An 18,987-nucleotide genomic window follows, 5' to 3' on the forward strand; every position below is an offset into this window, starting at 1 on the left:
GCCTATGGAGCAGTATTCTTCACTGATAAAAACTACACTAGGATTAGAGTTGCAATATAACTTTTCCTCTGCTGGATCCACTGGTGCCAACTGCTTGTCTGCCTTGTCAGGAATGTTCCACAGGAGACAAGCACTTACATTTAAATACAAAGCTGTGGCAAACAAATGTTTTTTTTAATCATAATTATTAGTAAATGTTTTAATAAACCCAACATTTATTAATTTATTTTTTAAAGCAACAGTATCAAAACAGCAAACACAAAATAAATCTCTTTACAGTGCAGCAAAATAAATATTACATCATCATTCATTCATTCATTCATCATAGCCTTCACAAAAACAAGGGGACATAAATTTGTATTTGAGAAAAAAAATCTAATTAAACAGTACAGTAATTATAGCATAGTAAAATTTGCAACAAGAGCTGTTATTTTGAATTAAAGTGGTTGAATATTATATGTGTTCAAAAATCAATGTTAATACAATCTTAACCATTAGTTCCCCAAGTACCAAAAGACATTATAATTAAGACGAATAAAGGTATATCTTTAAGCATGAAAAATCCATTATTTTTAGGTCAATGTTAAAATTGGGTATTGAAAAGACACGTGCAGCTCATTTTAAAATGGTATTTTCCTCATTTTTGTTTACAATAATATTCCAGTTTGGCAGTAAGAAGAAAAAGGGCCTAGAATTATGCAGGACAATTATATTTGATGACGTAAAGGCACACGGTTTTCAAGGTAACTTCTATGGTATATTCATTGCTAAAACATAACTTACTTAGATCACCATGTTACCTTTTGTTGTTTTGTAAAAATACTATATCAGCCAAAATCAACATATCAAGTTTAATAATTTTTACAGTCCTTTGTCCCTTTGTTCCCCACGCCAAGTCTCTCCTCCTTTAAAGTGCAATTACATTACAATCTGCATGCATTCCACTAATGAAACTACTGCTTATTGCATCAGGTTTGTCTTGTTTTGTGTCTTGTTTCATTGTCGTGTGGGAGTATGGATACATGGCCTGACCATTGGGTGGGATCATACTGCTAACCGGAAGGAGGGTTCAAATCGTGTCCAGGTGAGATCACAAAATGAATGAAACATGCACGGATGACACCTAAAACCTCATGTTTTTGATGAGGGAATGCTATAACATGGTAGAAAGCTTCATAAAGTAGATTTTGCTTAATACCCTTCTTTAAACAATGTATTAAATCATGTAAGAGACTATAATAAATTGCTGAAATTTGAACATTCGTAACAACATTCCTATGAGTAAAAACGTCCAGTGTTGATTCAAAAGAACTGGTGGAAAACAAAAAAATATTGTGCACACAACTTAGTTTCCAGGAATTATTTCAGCATAAACTGACAACAACAACATCTTGCAAGAAGGAAGGAAGGTTTTCAAAATAAAACCCTGGCATTATATATATGTTTATGTAGAGGAAGTTACAAACATGTCAAAGTAAAAAAGGCATAGTCTACATCCCACATTTTTGTTGGGCTTAATACGTTCAGTCTACCAGCATCTTCCACCAACACCGTTCCAGGAGTTTGGTATAATTTCGTCCTGTGTGGTGAAATGCCATTCCCTTACAGCAGGGGTCACCAACCCTGTGCCCGCGGGCGCCATGTCGCCCCCAAGCCCCACATGAGTCGCCCGCAGACCAGTTCTAAAAATAGCACAACTCACTGCATCTAAAATTTAATTTTATTCTGTTGCTATTTTTTTAATCACCCTTGCGTTTATATAGATTTAAAAATGACAATATCTTAAACATATGTTCATTATACGTGAAGTATAGATAGATAAGTTAAGGTGAACTTTGACCTACTCACTTCAAAGGTCAGTATTGTGCGCGTGACAAAACCAGTGCTCCGCTCGCGAGCGCTGTGAGGATGCGCTGAATGCAGTTTCTTACTCCATGGTAGAAAATAAAGAGATCACTTTCACAATGATTTAAGACTGTAAAAGAAACCTGCGCGTATCTCATCTGCGGAGCGACTGTGGCGACGGCAAAGCGGCACAATGTGGAGGGACACTTCACTATGTCTCACAAACGCAGCTTTGGGTAAACACCAGGCTTTTTCCACGACACCGGTGAAAAAGTCACACAACGCAACCGAAATTTATTTAAAAATATGTAAGCTTATTTTTCTTTAACATTACATAATTGATAACTTTATGAAACATGGTGCAATGTATATTATTTATGTTTTGTTAAAAAGGTTTGTCAATGGATAGTGAAAATGGGACACTTTTCCTATGAGATGTAGTGATGTAAGTGTCATCTGGAAATTTAACAATTACTAAGATTAGTAAAGTTAAAGTGCTGAATACTGATATCTGTTTCCCTCCTTGCTCATCGTTGATAATTATTTTGAGAAATCATTAATGTGATCAGTGTCTTGCAACGTGATTAGTGTGTTCACATAGATGATTATCATTTATCATTGTTAATAATTTATAACTAAAGGCAAACTGAGCAAATGTGTTATTTCAGAAGAGCGTCTCAAACTGGTAGCCCTTCGTATGACTCAGTGCCCATAAAGTAGCTCTCAGGTTAAAAAAGGTTGGTGACCCCTGCCTTACAGGATAATACTCGCCTGTGCTGTCCACTGGCTGGTCTGCTTGGTCAAATGTGACTGAAGAGGTCTTTAAGAGTTATTTTAAAATGAGTGTGGCCTCAGACCCATCCTTCTTCTTCAGGTAAAGTCCATACGTGAGGTGGTCCTCTCTCCGTAAGAAGGCGTAGAAGTAGTCTGACACCAGGAGAATCTACAAAATGAATAATATAAATAGACAATATTTTATATTACAGTGAATACAGGGGTCACAATGTCTGCCAAAAGACCGCCATGAGATAAAAATCTCATTAAAACATTGTAAATGCTTTCAGTGATAAGAAACCAAGGCACCCCGAGGAAACCTATGCAGGGACAGGGAGACCATGCCCCCCACCCACCGTCTGGGAATGAGAACTTCTGCTCTGAGGCAAGAGCACCAATCGCTGTACCAGGTGTATGAAATAAAACTGATCAATCCAATTAAAAAATATATACATTTTTACATTAGTTTTGGTGTATAGAATACTGTGCAATTCTTGGGTCGAAATGATCATATTGAAACAATCCAAGGATTGAATGTACTTCACCCTCAACAGAATGAATACTAACACAAATATTATTGACAGCTAAAAAAAACAAAACAAAAAAACAAAAAAAAACATGCAAACATACTTTGACTACTTCTAATTTGCGCTAAACTCAGAATCCACAGAAACATAAGCTAAAACATCTGTGGGTCTGAAGTCAGAATATATGTCCACAAAAACACACAGTGGATCAAGTCCTGCTCAGAGCGGAGCACTGGTATTTGCCTTAAGCAGCCTCACTTCTGTCAGTCCAGCCCAAGGCAGTTGTGGCTACAGAAGCAGCTTACTACCATGCAGTACACTTTCAATATCTTGAAAGGTGATTTACATTCTGATTTACTTATGCTTCACCTGAGCCACATTGAACAGTAGTGTAATGGCGTAGTAAAAATTGGAGTTGGCACTGCCAGAGTAGATCCACAGATGCCACAGCACAGGGAACAGAGCAGAGCAGGCGATCAGCACACATGTGACCAGGAAGATGTTTCTCAGGACTGAGGAGAGACAGAGTACATTTGATTACAAAGCACAATAATTCAGAATCAATGTTTCCATCTCAAACAGTTTAAATATTATTCTGATGCTCTTTGGAATATTCAATATAAAAGAAAAATGTGAAAACAGGTCAAAATAATCAATAAATAAATTAGCAGTATCAAATCGCTTCCCTTAAATGGAGGTTTCAAATTGTAGAATGTGAATTTGGAGGGCAGAATACAATGTTGTAGTGTTGACTAGAGGGGGTATTCTACTTCTACAGGGTATTACCAGTAACGCATAACATATTTGGATCACCATGTTCCCTTTTATTGTTTTGAAAATGCTGTATTTACCAAAAAGGTTTCTTTTGTTTCACTTTTGTTTTTGGTCTCTGTGCCAAGTCCATCTTTAGAGCGCTTTCATAAAACAATCAGTGTGCATCCCGCTAATAAAACTACTGCACATCACTTCAGGTTTGTCAAGTTGTTATGTACAGTATTCTATCATGCGTGGATGATGTAGACTTTTGGCCTAATGGAATCTCACAGCGAACTGTAAAGAAGTTTCATATATATATATATATATATATATTATATATATATATATATATATATATATATATATATATATATATATATATATATATATATATATATATATATATATATATACTACATAATTCCCCCTCTTTAACACAGTAATGAGCTTAGGATCTCTATTATTTTACTTTAATATTTTGTCTTTCCAGAACTCCCTACAACCGCCTCCATCTAAAGGTGAACGTGTGTGATTAATGAATAAACAGCGAGTTATTTTAAGCCCTCACATCTGTGTAGGTGGCTCCAGAGTGGGAGGAGGGACAGGTACAGAGCTATGCCTCCCACTGTGGGGTAAGATTTAAAGATGGACATCACGGCCAACTGCATGAACATCAGGAACACTGGGTGCTCCCTGATAAAAACAAACAGATTTCAAATTAGCCAATACAACAGTGAGTAAAAACTATAAAACAGTAATAAGAAATCATAATCACTCGTGATTACAACGACAGTAGCTCAGTTGGTAGAGTGTTTGTCCACTGATCTGAAGGTTGGTGCTCTCGACATAAACATCATTGGTTGAGCGGTCAGATCCACTGATCTGGTTGGCGGTGTGATTCTAGCTCACAGAGGGCAAGACACTTAACCCACCTTGCCCTCAGTGTCTGCGTACAGTGTGAATGGGTGAGTGGTAAAGAGTGGTTGTAAAGCGCTTTGAGTGCCTTGAAGGTGGAAAAGCACTATAGAAAAATGTGACCATTTACCATATGATATGGCAATACTAATTAATGCTGCCATATATTTTTTGTGAAATATACCAAAAATAGTCACAGTGATGTAATGACCACGATATTAATGCATCATATTAAGAGAGAAATTTTATTTTTTGTGAGCAAAAGATGAAAATGTTAAAACTGAAACAATAACATAAGTGCAAAGATAAATTAAATACTTATGATATAATCAGCATCAATGGTATAACAAGTATTCTGACATATCTATACAAAGACATTGGATCCTATGGTAGAACAACTATCCCATAGCTGCAAAGTTTCCCTTGAGAAAGACACTTTACCCACTTTAACCACTTCAGCCAGCATTTTCCAACAACACTTTCCACTAGAGATGCTGGGCAACAGTAGCTCAGTTGGTAGAGTGTTTGTCCACCAATTGTTTGTCCACCGATCCACCGATCCAAAGTTTGGTGGTTCAAATTCCGCTCTCAACATAAACGTCATTGGTTGAGTAGGTTGGCGGTGCGATTCTAGATGAATGCTGTTGTTGTGTCCTTGGGCAAGACACTTAACCCACGTCGCCCACCCACGTGTACGCTTGTGTGTGAATGGGTGAGTGGTTCCTTGTTGTAAAGTGCTTCGAGTGCCTTGAAAAGCGCTATAGAAAAATGTGACCATTTACCATTAAACCAGCACTAAACAGGAATTGGCTCAAAAGAGCTCAAAACACTTTATCCATTGCATACTGCCATCTGGTGCTCAACATGAAGTTGTTCTCCATCAACACACCTTCAGCAGACAGATTCTTATCATTTCACTCAAACTATTCAATTCAATTCATTTATTTTTGTAACGCCCAAAATCACAACAACAACAACAACAACAACAACAACAATCACAACAAACTATCTTCACTAAGCTGATGAACTTGTGGTTCTTCTACAAATGACAAACTTTTGCCACTTGTAGAAAAAGAACCACAACTTTTACTTAAGAGTACAGTTACACTGTTATATAATACATAATAAGTAGGAGTAAAAGTCTTAAAAACTGCTGACATTTATATATTAGCATTTGTCCTGAAGTGATTCTGTCAGTTGTCATACTGTTGAGGGTGAAGTACATGACTTACTTGAGTTTGATTTGAGAGAGGAATGGTGTAGAAGAAGACATTGATTTGAAAATCACAGTTGAAGAACAGCCTGAAGTGTTCGAACATCTCAGTGAAAAAATACCAGAAGAGGCCGATGTTTAGAGTCAGGTCTGGAACAGACAAACTGTGGAGGAGAGAGAAGAAATGAATGCAAGAATAAAATCAAATAATGGCCTTATCTGAGTGCAATTCTTATATTTTTTACATCAAGTAGCACATATTTGGAAAATAGAGAACAAAATAATAGCTGTTCATTGCCATATGTTTTTATTCATGACATAAATCAGGACATGATCTTCCAGTGAACTGCTCAGGTATCAGTGTTTCCTACTGTTTTCTGTAAACATTTAGAAAGCAATGCAGCATAATTCTCTATATAGTCTTCTTGCTGAGTCAATTTGATACTAAAAACATTCAAAATGTGTGGAATTGAATGTAACAAAAATCATGTAGAAAAAACTCAGTAAACTTACATGAATCCATAGACAGATGGTATGTAGTCCCAGGAGCCCAGCAGAAAGAAGGAGAGGCAGATGATAACGAACAGACTGCCCAGGTAAATGAGAGGTACTGAACCATGAACCACCAAAAACTGGCCCAGCGGTAGTTCACTGGAATGTACAGCCGCTGGGGAGGGACAGGATCGAGTTCCAGATGATTAGGGAGGTCAATCTCAAATGTTAGTGTGAAAAATTGATTAAATAGCAATTGTTGATTTAGAGATGGGCAAAATTAGAATATCAAGTATATCATATTTTATTAAAAGAAAACATTTAAAACGCAGGACAAAGAACGCACTTGCAATTTAATATTTCAAGTAATGGTATAAAGTGCTATTTCTGCACTTTTGTTATAAATTTTATATCACATAGAGCTCAACCGTGACCACCCATCCCCTGGTTCCAGAAATGAATTTCCCATTCATTTTTTCCATAGACTAAAAAAATATATATATTAGAAGTTTGAAAGCTTGCTCAGGGATACTCAGCTCTGTGGTGACTAATGGCCACAAGAACAGTCACTTTATTTAAAATCTGTTTCTGAAATTTTATAAACTGCAAAGTTATTAAAGCATTTCGCAGAATCTTGTGTTTTAAATGTGCTTTTTGAAGGTAAAACTACCGCATTATGGATATTAGTTACCACGTAGCTGGTTAGCCTTCGCGATGACTTTGAACTCTTAATATTTGAATTTTTTCCAAAATTCACCTTGAAAAATGAAAGGAAAATTTACTTCCAGAAATGGCACAGACTTGTTGAGCTCCATTAGTTTAGCACATTTTGGAGTTTATCTGATATTTATTTTCTTAGCTGATATGTTTTTTTCTTGCTGTTGTGGCTGATATATTGGCAATATCTATATCAATATGTTAAAATCTAAAGCAAGTCCCAAGTCAGGGGCTTTTTCCAACAAGTGAAAAAAAATAAAATCCCCAATATCCTGATAATGACACATTATATTACATTGCTACACTAGCTTATCAAAGCAGGGCAGATAAGAGTCTTGCCCAAAGACACAATGGCAATAAACATATACATGCAATAATTGTGTTAAATAATTTAATAATTTACAATAAATTAATCATTGCTGAACAAATTGGTTCAATATTAGTCCTTATAATTATAATATAATATTATCATATAGTTAATACATTTTGTGCTTATAAAACATAGAGGAGCCTACCTGCATTATGTAGAGCATGGCTGGAGCACAGAGAGTGATGGGGTAGATGGACTGATATGTGGCCAGGGCCAGAAATATGGCACTCAACATGGTATTTTCTGTTCAACAAAAAGAATTTCATTTTGAATTAGACTGGGAGTGTTTAATTTAAATATTTGTGTATAAGATGAGCACATACCGGTACTTTTAATAGTGCAGAGGAAGAAAAGGCCCAGGACGGCATTGTTGAGTCCACATGTGGATTTGGCAACACAGGACAAAATGGTGAAAGGGTTCAACATGTAACTGCAAACAGACAATGACAAAGAAATCAGGAAATATTTTCTTTTTTAATAATGATAGAAAGATTGTGGTGATTCATTAAGACTCTACTTACACCATGGCGACCTTGAGAGGGATATAATACATTTGCGTGGGGCTCCGGACCAGCTCTAGACAGTCCATGGGATAACAGTCTGCCTCCAGCTCAAATCTTTGCTTTTTCAACTAAAGAGAGGATATCTTTCTATTAGTAATAAACCATTACCACATTAATGAGAATGTAAGTTAATGTGTTTGGCTTGGAAATATCATGTGTTGAAAAGACTTTAAACGAAAGGAAGCAATGGAGTAGCAACTATAAAGGTTTCTTCACAAACTGTCACTTAACATCGTTTTGATAGCTGTTCTACTGAGGTGATGAGATTATATTTTCTAACAGTAGATATATTTGCTGTATCATTGTCATAATTTGGACATTTTAAATCGCAATACTGATCTAAAATAATTTAATAAAAGAAACAAGTCCGCTGTCTTCCATGTTAGAAACCTGGGGCCAGATATCGCCATAAACGTCATCACAACAAAAAAGTTACTATGTGACGCTGCGGAATCCTACACCTATCGATTAAGAAAATACAATTTTATAACAAAGTAAACGCAGGGCAATGGCTGTGTACCAGATTGGAGCAATGACATCTTGAATACAAGGGTATAAAAATGACTCAAGCATGCATGACTCATGCTAAATACTCGTTTGAGAGTGTCAATGAGAAGATAAACAACTATAATATGGTTAAAAGCCCTGAAAATAATAGGGCACATTATTTGTATTGTTATTGGCCTTTTGACCAAGTCTAGAAATGATTTATGGACTTAAAAACTATGCTATTAAAATGTAGGCTATCTCTTTTTTTCCTTCAAATGAGGAAGACCTAAATTCAACACTCATTCCACCCCCTAAAAAGTTATATTTCGCCTAATTCCCTCCTTCTCTGTGCCACTATCATCCCACACTGCCTAGGGACCACAGCAGAGGACACCAACTCATGAAAAGGACCCAGACACCTGTGCGCAAAGAGCAGCCCAGATGATGTCTTTTGCTCAACATTGAGTATCAAATCTATTCCTTAGTATCAAAATAGATTTTTAAATTTCAGTATCAGCACTACAGAATATGATTTTCTGCTGCACTTTACCTGTACCTGGTTTCGCCAGTGGCTCATTTTTGACTGTGAAAAGATGAAGTGACAGTAGTGAATATAAATAGTGTACTAAACGTTGTAATCATAACAGTGCATTATAATACATAATTAGACCTGTCACAATATTCGTTATATCGACTTTTGAGAGTCAATATTTACTGTGGGTACTCTTTCTTTGTAGTAGCACATAACATAACACATGACATATTTAGACTCCCATGTTACGTTTTATTGTTTTGAAAAAGATATATTTGATGAACACAAAGTATTAACTTGAGTCTCTTCTTGCTTGGCCCAATTCATATTTCTTGTTTGTATTTGATTTTTTTTTATGTAGTTGTTCACATTACAACAAAAATGAGACTGATATCTAACCTCGAAGTGACCCACATGCAGACACCAGAACACAACATCACATGCAGCACGTTGTGTTTGCGGAAGTAAAAATGGCCTCTATTCGACTTAAGCCTGGTGCATTTGTGACTATTTCAAGTTCTTTCAAGTGATTTCACAAAGAAGGAAGAAGCTAAAGATTTTGTGATATGAGACAGATTTTTTAATAACTTTCGGATGAGCAGGAGAACATTTGCCTACATACGTGATTGGAAACATTTATTTATGATGTGTATGTCGCATGAGCATTCGGACTGCAGTCATATGAAATACATACTGGATTTATGACACATAAACTTAAACCAAAGTAAAACTGAGATTGTGGTTTTTGGTCAAACCGAGCTACTCGCTGGACATGACAGTGTGATTGGGTCACTGTCCTCCTTCTGTCGTCCTTCAGTGAGGAATCTAGGAGTGATCGTGGACTCCATGTTCAAACTCGACAAACATATCAGCTCGGTTATAAGAACTAGCTTTTTTCAGCTCCGGACTCTGGCTAAACTTAAGCCCTACTTGCCTCTGGCTGATTTTGAAAAAGCCATACATGCTTTTATCACATCACGCCTGGATTATTGCAACTCTTTGTATGTAGGTCTGGACCAGGGCTCTATACAGCGTCTGCAGACTGTTCAGAATGCTGCAGCTCGGCTTCTGACTAAAACAAAGAGACGGGAGCACATTACGTCTGTTCTGTGCACTTTACATTGGCTCCCTATTGCTTTTCGGGTAAAATTCAAAGTGTTATTGATTGTTTTTAAATGTCTTAACTTTATGGGCCCAGCCTATCTTAGGGAGCTGCTGCAGCCTTATACTCCTGCCAGAGCTCTGAGGTCAGCTGACCAGCTTCTACTTACTGTGCCTAAAGCTCGGCTCAAAACTAGGGGTGACAGGGCCTTTTCTGTGGCAGCGCCCAAATTGTGGAACAGTCTCCCTTTGTCTGTCCGATCATCTGAGTCTGTTACTCAGTTTAAGTCTCGGCTCAAAACTTATCTTTTCTCTCTGGCTTTTAATATTGTGTAGATAGAATGTGTTGGTGCTTGCACTGTTATTGTATTGTATTTTATGCTCTTTTGTATAATGTAATTATTCCTCATTGTGTTTTATGTGTTTAGTTGTTTTATGTGAAGCACTTTGGTCAGCTGAGGTTGTTTTTAAATGTGCTATATAAATAAACTTGAATTGAATTGAATATAAATGCAGTCTGGGTCAGATTTGAAAAACAAAAAAAAAAAGATTTGAGCTGTTTACACTGACATTAAAAAAATCAAATACAGATCACATATGAGAAAAAAAAATCAGATATGTCCTGCAGTGTGAATGTAGCTTAAGTAGTTTTAATGCACGTGTATAGAGGTTGACTGAGGGAGTGTGCTGCCACTGTGGATCTATTAAAGTATCTGAATAGAGTATTGCTAGCTTAGAGCTGTCTTAACCCTTGTGCGTCCCTTGTGCAACTCTCACAAGGGGACTCCCCAGAGGGGGGTCATGTAGACCCCCCCCCCCTGCTATCGGAAGGAGACTAGTTGTGGGTGGGTGGGGGGTTGGAAGACCCCAGCCTCTAAAATTGACACACACACACACACATACAATGGGTAAGAGAGAGAGAGAGAGAGAGAGAGAGGACGTGTGTGTATGTGGGGGGGTGGACGACCCCAGCCTCTAAAATTGACACACTCACCCACCCCCCTCCACACACACACATATACACACACAAAATGGGTAAGAGAGAGAGAGGTAAGGGGGGTGGTGGGAGGGGTGGACGACCCCAGGCTCTAAAATTGACCCACCCACCCACAGAGAGAGAGAGAGAGAGAGAGAGAGAGAGAGAGAGAGAGAGAGAGAGAGAGAGAGAGAGAGAGAGAGAGAGAGAGAGAGAAATATTGTACCAAAGGATCGGTTTGCAGCTTTCCGTCCCTAACAACAATAATAATAATAATAACAATAATAATAGCCATATATTTATTTATTTAATTATTTTCTTTTCTTTTTTTTCACACACACACACACACACACACACCCCACACACACCCCACACACAAAATATATTCCAGGGCGCTGCGCCTTCCGCCAGTATATGCCCTCCAAACCGGCAAAATACGGCATCAAGCTGTGGGCCGCCCGCCCACTACCCGGGGGAACGGCAGACGGGTCGGGTCCTCCGCGTACGCGTTCGCCGCCGGCGAGGGGGGAGGCCCCTTGGTCGCCCTTATCTCTTTTATGGCCAAAAAAAATAGGAACGTGCTGATCTTCACCACGGCGCCGCGGCACCTGCTGCTCGGAGAGCCGGGGGAAGAAGCGAGAGAGGGAGCTGGAGGAGCGAGAGAGGGAGCTGGAGGAGGAGGAGGAGGCCGAAGCCGAAGCCGAGAAAGAGACCGCCGTATCGGTGACGGCAACGAAGACCAACAACAACAACAACAACAACAACAACAAAAACCTGCCGCCGTGCTCCATTACAATCGTACCAAGGGAGGAGTGGACAACCTGGATAAAGTCACGGGCACGTACAGCTGCAGGAGGAAAACCTGCCGCTGGCCCATGGTCATCTTTCACAACATGATCGACGTGTCCGCGTACAACGCGTTCGTTCTCTGGAGAGAGCTGAACCCGACGTGGATGCCCGGCAAACGCAACAGACGCAGGCTGTTCTTGGAGCAGCTGGGCAGGGCGCTCGTGGGCCCCAGCGTAATCAGGTGGAGCGCGGGCGGAAGGGAGAGGGGCCGCGGCGGCGGCGGAGGCGGCGGAGCCCGGGACCGCGACGGAGATGAGCGGGACAGAGATGAGGAGGAGGAGGAGGAGGAGAAGGAGGACGGAGAGGACGAACCCGGGACGCGTCCGCGTCCGAAATCGCGACGCGCGCCTGTTCCGGCGAAAAGGAAGAGGTGTCGAACGTGCCCCAGAAGCAAGGACGTCAAAACCACAAACGTGTGCCGGGGGTGCGGTGTGCACGTGTGTGGAAAGTGCGCTCTATCCTTCTGCTCCGCTTGCGCCCCGGTCTGATTTTTATTTTATTTTTATTTTTTTATTATTTTATTTTATTCTTTTATTTATTTTATTTATTTTTCTTTCTTTTTACGTTTGGACCCCCCCACCGCCGCTCGCCGCTGGGGGGGTCTCCTGGACCCCCGTCACGGCTCTTCTCCGTTTATTTATTTATTTATCTTTGCGAACAGGGGTCTCCCGGACCCCCCCACCCACCCCCCCACCGTGATGGGGGGGGGGGGGGGGGGGGGGGGGGAGGGGGTCTCCTGGACCCCATCGAAGTCCTTCTCCGTTTATTTATTTATTTATTATTTTTTTTCTCTTCTTCTTCCATAAACGGACTCGTGGGGTCTCCCCGACCCCCGGCGCTCCACCGTGGGGTCGTGGTATGCTGCGACTCGGGGTCCCGGTGACCCCCCTTGGGGAGCACAAGGGTTAAGTTATGAAGTAGCTACAATTGAGTAAAAAAAAAACACTTCGAACGTTATATTTGCCTATTGATATTTAATCTAAACAGAAAGAAACGGCTGTGACGACGACATCTTGACTTTTCTTCTATTAAATAATAAATATTTAAAAATAACGTACGTAATGTACGTATAGTACACTCAAAAACAACGGTGGAAGTGCGGTCCGTGGTGTAGACCTGTCCCACTTCAGCAAGATGGCAGCTACACTGAGTAGGGCAGATTCTCGACCGGAACCTTCAAACTACACTTTGAAGAGTACTTCGAAGGGACCCTTCAAAAGGTGCATTTGGCGAACTGGGACACGGCCAATGTTTCATGAGGTTTCAGTTTCACCATCCCTAGGCCGAAGATGGGAGAGTTGAGCTGGTCCAAGGAGGGGGGGGGGACTGAGCCAAGCAAGATGTATTCACATGAACACCTGGCTCCTCTTATCCATCACAGGTGCAGCTGATTGTGATTGCTTCCAGGTGCGCGTGGGAGGAGCCAAGATCTCCGCCCAGCTCCAGGCTCAGACACATGAGATAGGGGAAAGGATAACAAATAAGGCAGGACAGAAAGGAATCGTGACACATGTGGAGATTTCGCTAAGTCAGTTTAATAGAAATAAGGAGTATGCTTGGTGTGTCACACAGAGTGTTCAGGATGATGAATAGCTAACCACAACAGTGACCCTGACTAAACGTCTGGGTCACTGTTGTGGTTAGCTATTTAAGACAGGAACTCACTGACACCCACATTTGGTTTACTGCTAAGTTAAAGCCTGGACATGGGACTCCACATCATCTCAGCATTGCTTCTTGGTAAGTTTGCTCTCCTGAATTCATATTGTATTCAGAGGTGGGTAGAATAGCCATTTGTACCTAAGCGAGAGTAACGGAACTGTAAGACTCTCATTTTGAATTCAATAAACATGACCCTGTGTCCCCAGACATGAAAAATATGTTCAAAACAAATATAGATTTTACTTATAACAATTCTAATGCTGATTTCTTAGTGATTACAAAAGCGTTGGACACAATGACCAAGTTGATGTTATAATTGAGTGTTTTGAACTCATGCAATTATGCAATCATTAATCAGTGCCTCTGCTGCTGCAGTATATGCTGTCCATATTTTGAGAATGAGAAAAACTTGCATGCCAGAAGGTTAAGGTGCTGGCAACTCAGGTTCAGTTGTAACTGTAGTAATGTAAGTAATGATCCTTATAATTTCTCTAATAAGAGTTTAAAAAAAGTATTTGGAGAAATTACTACAATGAAATGGTTAATAATAGTAATAGGATGTAAAAATGTATTTAAAATCTGATTCATGAGTTATGAGTTACTATAATTGGACACAACATTAAATGTTTCTTCTGGTATTTCCAAAGAATAGACCTAAAAATTACAAAAAAAAACAACAAATCATATCTGAACAGCGTAAGAAGTGAAAGGAGAGAGATTGACCACAGAAAGGTATTTAAGTATGGTGTCAGTAAACTACTACGAAAGGTATGATTTCCACAAAAAGTAAATGTAACTGAGTACAGTGGCTGAGTGGGTAGCGCTCTCACCTCACTACAAGAAGGTTCTGAGTTCCACTCCTAGGCCTTTCTGTGCGAGGTTTGCGTGTTTCTCCCCCATAAACCCAAACATGTACAATAAATACCATCCTCCAGGTAAGGTAGTCCTCTCCAAGACTAGCTCAAAATCTGGAAATGGGTCCCTCTGCTTCTGACAGGTTGCCCCAATGACACTGATGGACAGGTTAAATGCAGAGGACACATTTCCCTACAAAAACAAACCATACCTTAAGCCTAACTACCCACATCTGATTGTATTTTCATGGTTGACATAATGTTTGTCTTATTATTTTACCAATCAAACCTGTTGATCTCTTTGAACAGTGCTTTGTTGTGGAGGACCATTCGCCAAAGCGGCAAAAGTTTTGGAAGTGAAAGAAGGAGAAGACCTCAAATTCAAATGTTCATTTTATACATCTGGGTACTGGAAGGCCTTCTGTAAACACCGCTGTGAGACATCTGACGATTATTTGCTTGTAACTACCATAGACCTTAGTACATGGGGCAGATACACCATTGAATTTGAGCCGCGTCCTTCATATCCAGATGCAATGTATGTGAGCATCCAAAATGTGCAGAGATCTGATGCGGGACCATACAGCTGTAGTCTGTTAACATGGAGAAACAATGAGTTGAAGATTAAATATGTAGACATCATCATTTATGTCACAACAGGTAAGTAAGATCCCTGACTTAAAGGTGCACTATTTAACTTTTCTGTTGGGGGTTTACTTATTTGTCTCCATGGGACTAATATTGCATTGTGTGGAATGTTCTCGCAGTATTGCATTCAACAGTGTTAGTAGTTTTACTCTTGTCACAATACAAACTTGATTTTGATACTAAGGAATAGACTTGATACTTAATATTGAATGCGATACCATGATGATAAAAAACACTCTTTAATTAGACAATCAAATGCAATTTTCAACATCAAATTCTAGTACTTTCTTTTATACAACCATGTAGCCTCATATCTGTGTAATATCTTAGTCATCCAGGTAGATTCCATAGTGGTCCATGTGCGTGTATGTGGTCTTATACTTGTTTTGATACAGCTCAAGATCATTTTAAAGCTATTCAGGAAAGGTTCATTTCTGCCCTGTGAATGTGACTTTTTTAGTATCGATACCTGCTCAAATGAGTATCTATTTTCTGTCTGCTTTTGCCATCCCCTACTTATCTTCATAGAGATTGATGAAGAGCAGCTTTTGAACTGTGGGATCTCTCCTAGAGTCATATTGAAGAGCTGTCACTCCATCTTTTGGCCAGAACCATGACAGACAGATTAGATGGGAGGTTTAGGCTCAGTTGGTTTAAGTTCAGTTATTATAATTATTATTTGCAAACCCATTCTGATCATTTGATTCTAAATCTCAAGACAAAAAACTGGTCCATCCCAAGGCCTGAGTTGTGCACTGGTTTAAAATACAGGGGAATTGTGTGCTGTGTGAAGATCTTTTTTAATTTTTCAGACAGACATGACATATATGAGATAGATACCTCATTCCTCCTGGGTTCTGTTTCCCCTTTCCCCCGCCTTTTAGCTCTTGTCACTCTGAGAGCCCATGTTTCTCTTCCTTCTTCTTTCCCCTCTTGTTCTCTGTATTTGAGCGTCCTAATGACAATGACAGGGGTTGGACTTGGAACTGGTTTGAAACACTGGGAATTTATCCTACTCTGAGTCCATCAAATGAAAATGGTTTCTGAATGGGAGTTGAAACATTTAGATCGCATAAATAAGAGTCCAAATGACCACCATGTAACCTTCTCTACACTGAACCACTGGATGAATGAGGGATTACATTGTCTCATTACCCCCCTTTTCTTACAGCTTTTGTCTGATCAGTTAGTTTAAATGTGCCTTCTGTTTGTTCTTAGCTTATGACAAACTGACCTAGCAAAGTTAAGGGTTAGATTCAGTTCCTTCAGTTAACATTTTGTTATTTTGAACTCTTTTATGGGTCGAAGTTATGTATGATAACAAAATCAAGATCATACATACATGCACACATATATGCACACATATCTGAACATTTGAAAGATTTTAGCTTCATTTTGTTTAGTTTGATTTTTTTTTTTTTTATCCCTATACACAGTTACTCAGTTTACCTTTTACTTCAAAGTATATTTACATTCTAAACATTTCTTGCACTTTGCTTATTTGCGATTTTCACATTTTAATAAGATTGTATTCCATAATACGATTTTTCTCTTAGCTCCGTGCATTTTAGCTGCTGATAATTCCAAGATAATGATAAAATGAAAGGTATTGATCCAGTGCCTATGAGTCAAGTTGTTGGATGTTTGCCAGAGAAAGGCCAGCAGTTTTTTTGCTGCTGTTAAACCTGTCAGTAGTATCTTTCTGTGAAAAAAAGGACCAGTTTGGAACATTGAAAAATCGTTAATTAAAAAGACAGATAAGAATGTACAGTTTTCCAAAAATATATTGACATCTTTACAATCTCAAAACATGTGGATAAAAGTACCAATGGTGTTCTCCAAGTGTTTATCACATTTTGGAGAAGTGACTTTCATCAGGTATTTTTTGGGGGGTGTTAAATAAGTTCTATGTAGAAAGTTAAAGTGCAATATCATGCACATAATGATGATGATTTGGATGTTTGATCAATGGATAATTGTGTTCCATATTCCTTTCCAGTTGTCATTGTCTGCATCCAAATTTTTAGTCCACACCTTTTCAGTTTTCAACCCAAGTTATTGTTAATGGAGCTCAACAGTCCCAGTCACCTCTGGTTCCAGAAGTAAATTTTCAATTCATTTTTCCCATAGTTTTTGAGAAATTCTAACGTTAAATAGAAGTTAGTTCAAAGGCAATATGGAAGTTAACCAGCTACATGGTAATAATAATAATATCCCTAATGTGGTGGTAATGTTGAGGATCAACATGATCTTACAAATTACACACCTATTTCTCTATTTTTCTCTTATTTTTTTTGCAAAAATTCTAGAGAAATTATTCCATAAACAATTATATATTTGCCTCAAAAGACATAATATACTTTGAACAACAATATGGCTTTAGATCAAATAGAACCACTACCTTGGCTTTAATAGATCTAGTCAAAAATATACCTACTGCAATAAACAATACACAGTTGGAGTGTTTCTAGATTTAACTAAAGCTTTTGATAGTCAATCATGATCTGCTACTCAAGAAACTGCACAGATATGGAGTCAGGGGTGTTGCTTTCTCTTGGATCAAAAGTAATATAGAAAATGGATCACAATATGTTCACATAAATGGAGCTGATTCAGAGCTCCAAACAGTGACCAGTGTTGAGCCTTTTGCTCTTTATTCTTTATATTAATGATATACGTTTGGTTCCAAAAACGTTACACCTTATATTATTTGCAAATAATACAAATATAATATAATATTTAGGGATAATGATTCAAAACAAGCTAAGTTGGAAAGGCCACATACCGTTTATAAAGGCAAAATTGTGTAAATCTTTAGCAATTATATCAAAAGTGAAAGAATGTTTGAATGAAAAAACATTGTTAATTTTGTATAGTCAGTATTGTTGGTACTTCCTTACATGATCTACGGTGTGGAGGTGTGGGGCAACACATATCAGACAAATACCATTCATATTACTACTGTCCAAAAATGAGCTGGGAGTAAAGCCCCTAACAGGGCTCATACAAAGAATACTATGAAATTCAAGAACTTGAATATATAGAACTGCACAATTTATTTTTTAAATTAAGAATAAACAATTACCATTTCATAGTCAAGATCTGTTTAAAATCGAGATGATGCTCATAATCTTTGACGGCATGAGGTATTTTAAAAAAACAAGGGTTAGAACTAATGTAAAACAGCACTGTATTTCAGCTATTGGAGTAAATGTATGGAATAGGTTAGATGAAGATATAAAAGATTGTAGCACTTTGAGCCGTTTCAAAGGTTTGTATAAAAAGAAAATTATAAATTCATACAGTGAGATTGCATGCTGAATTATGGCTTTTCTTTTTTTCTTTTTTCTTTACTGTGTACATTGTAAATGCAGCAGCTCTTTAGGTTTAGTATAAATGGGATAGGCGCCATAAGCTTAGGCTTCTGCCTATTCCTTTTTCAGACTTTTGTGTATTTTGATTTGCTTCCTTGACTTAAAACGAAATGTCTGGAAAGAAAATAAAGTCATAAAGTCATGTGGTTGTGACAAGTTCAAAAAGTGCATTTAAAACCCAAGATTCAGCTAAAAAGACTTAAAATACTTAAATAACTTGGTCATTAGTGGTCATTAGTTACCAAATAGCTGATTAGCATTGAGCAAGCTTTCAAACTTTTAATAAAATTTTTATTTTATTTTTTCAGAAAGTCTTTTGGAAAAACTTGT

General features: G+C 38.4%; 1 pseudogene; it reads right to left on the reverse strand.

Annotated features, from left to right (window-relative positions):
* Positions 1 to 2,674: 2,674 nt before the first annotated feature.
* LOC117386009 (phosphatidylinositol glycan anchor biosynthesis class U protein-like) lies at positions 2,675 to 8,252 on the reverse strand (annotated as a pseudogene).
* Positions 8,253 to 18,987: the final 10,735 nt, after the last annotated feature.

The sequence above is a fragment of the Periophthalmus magnuspinnatus genome, chromosome 18 (genome assembly GCF_009829125.3).
Source record: "Periophthalmus magnuspinnatus isolate fPerMag1 chromosome 18, fPerMag1.2.pri, whole genome shotgun sequence".
Taxonomy (NCBI): Eukaryota; Metazoa; Chordata; class Actinopteri; order Gobiiformes; family Gobiidae; genus Periophthalmus; species Periophthalmus magnuspinnatus.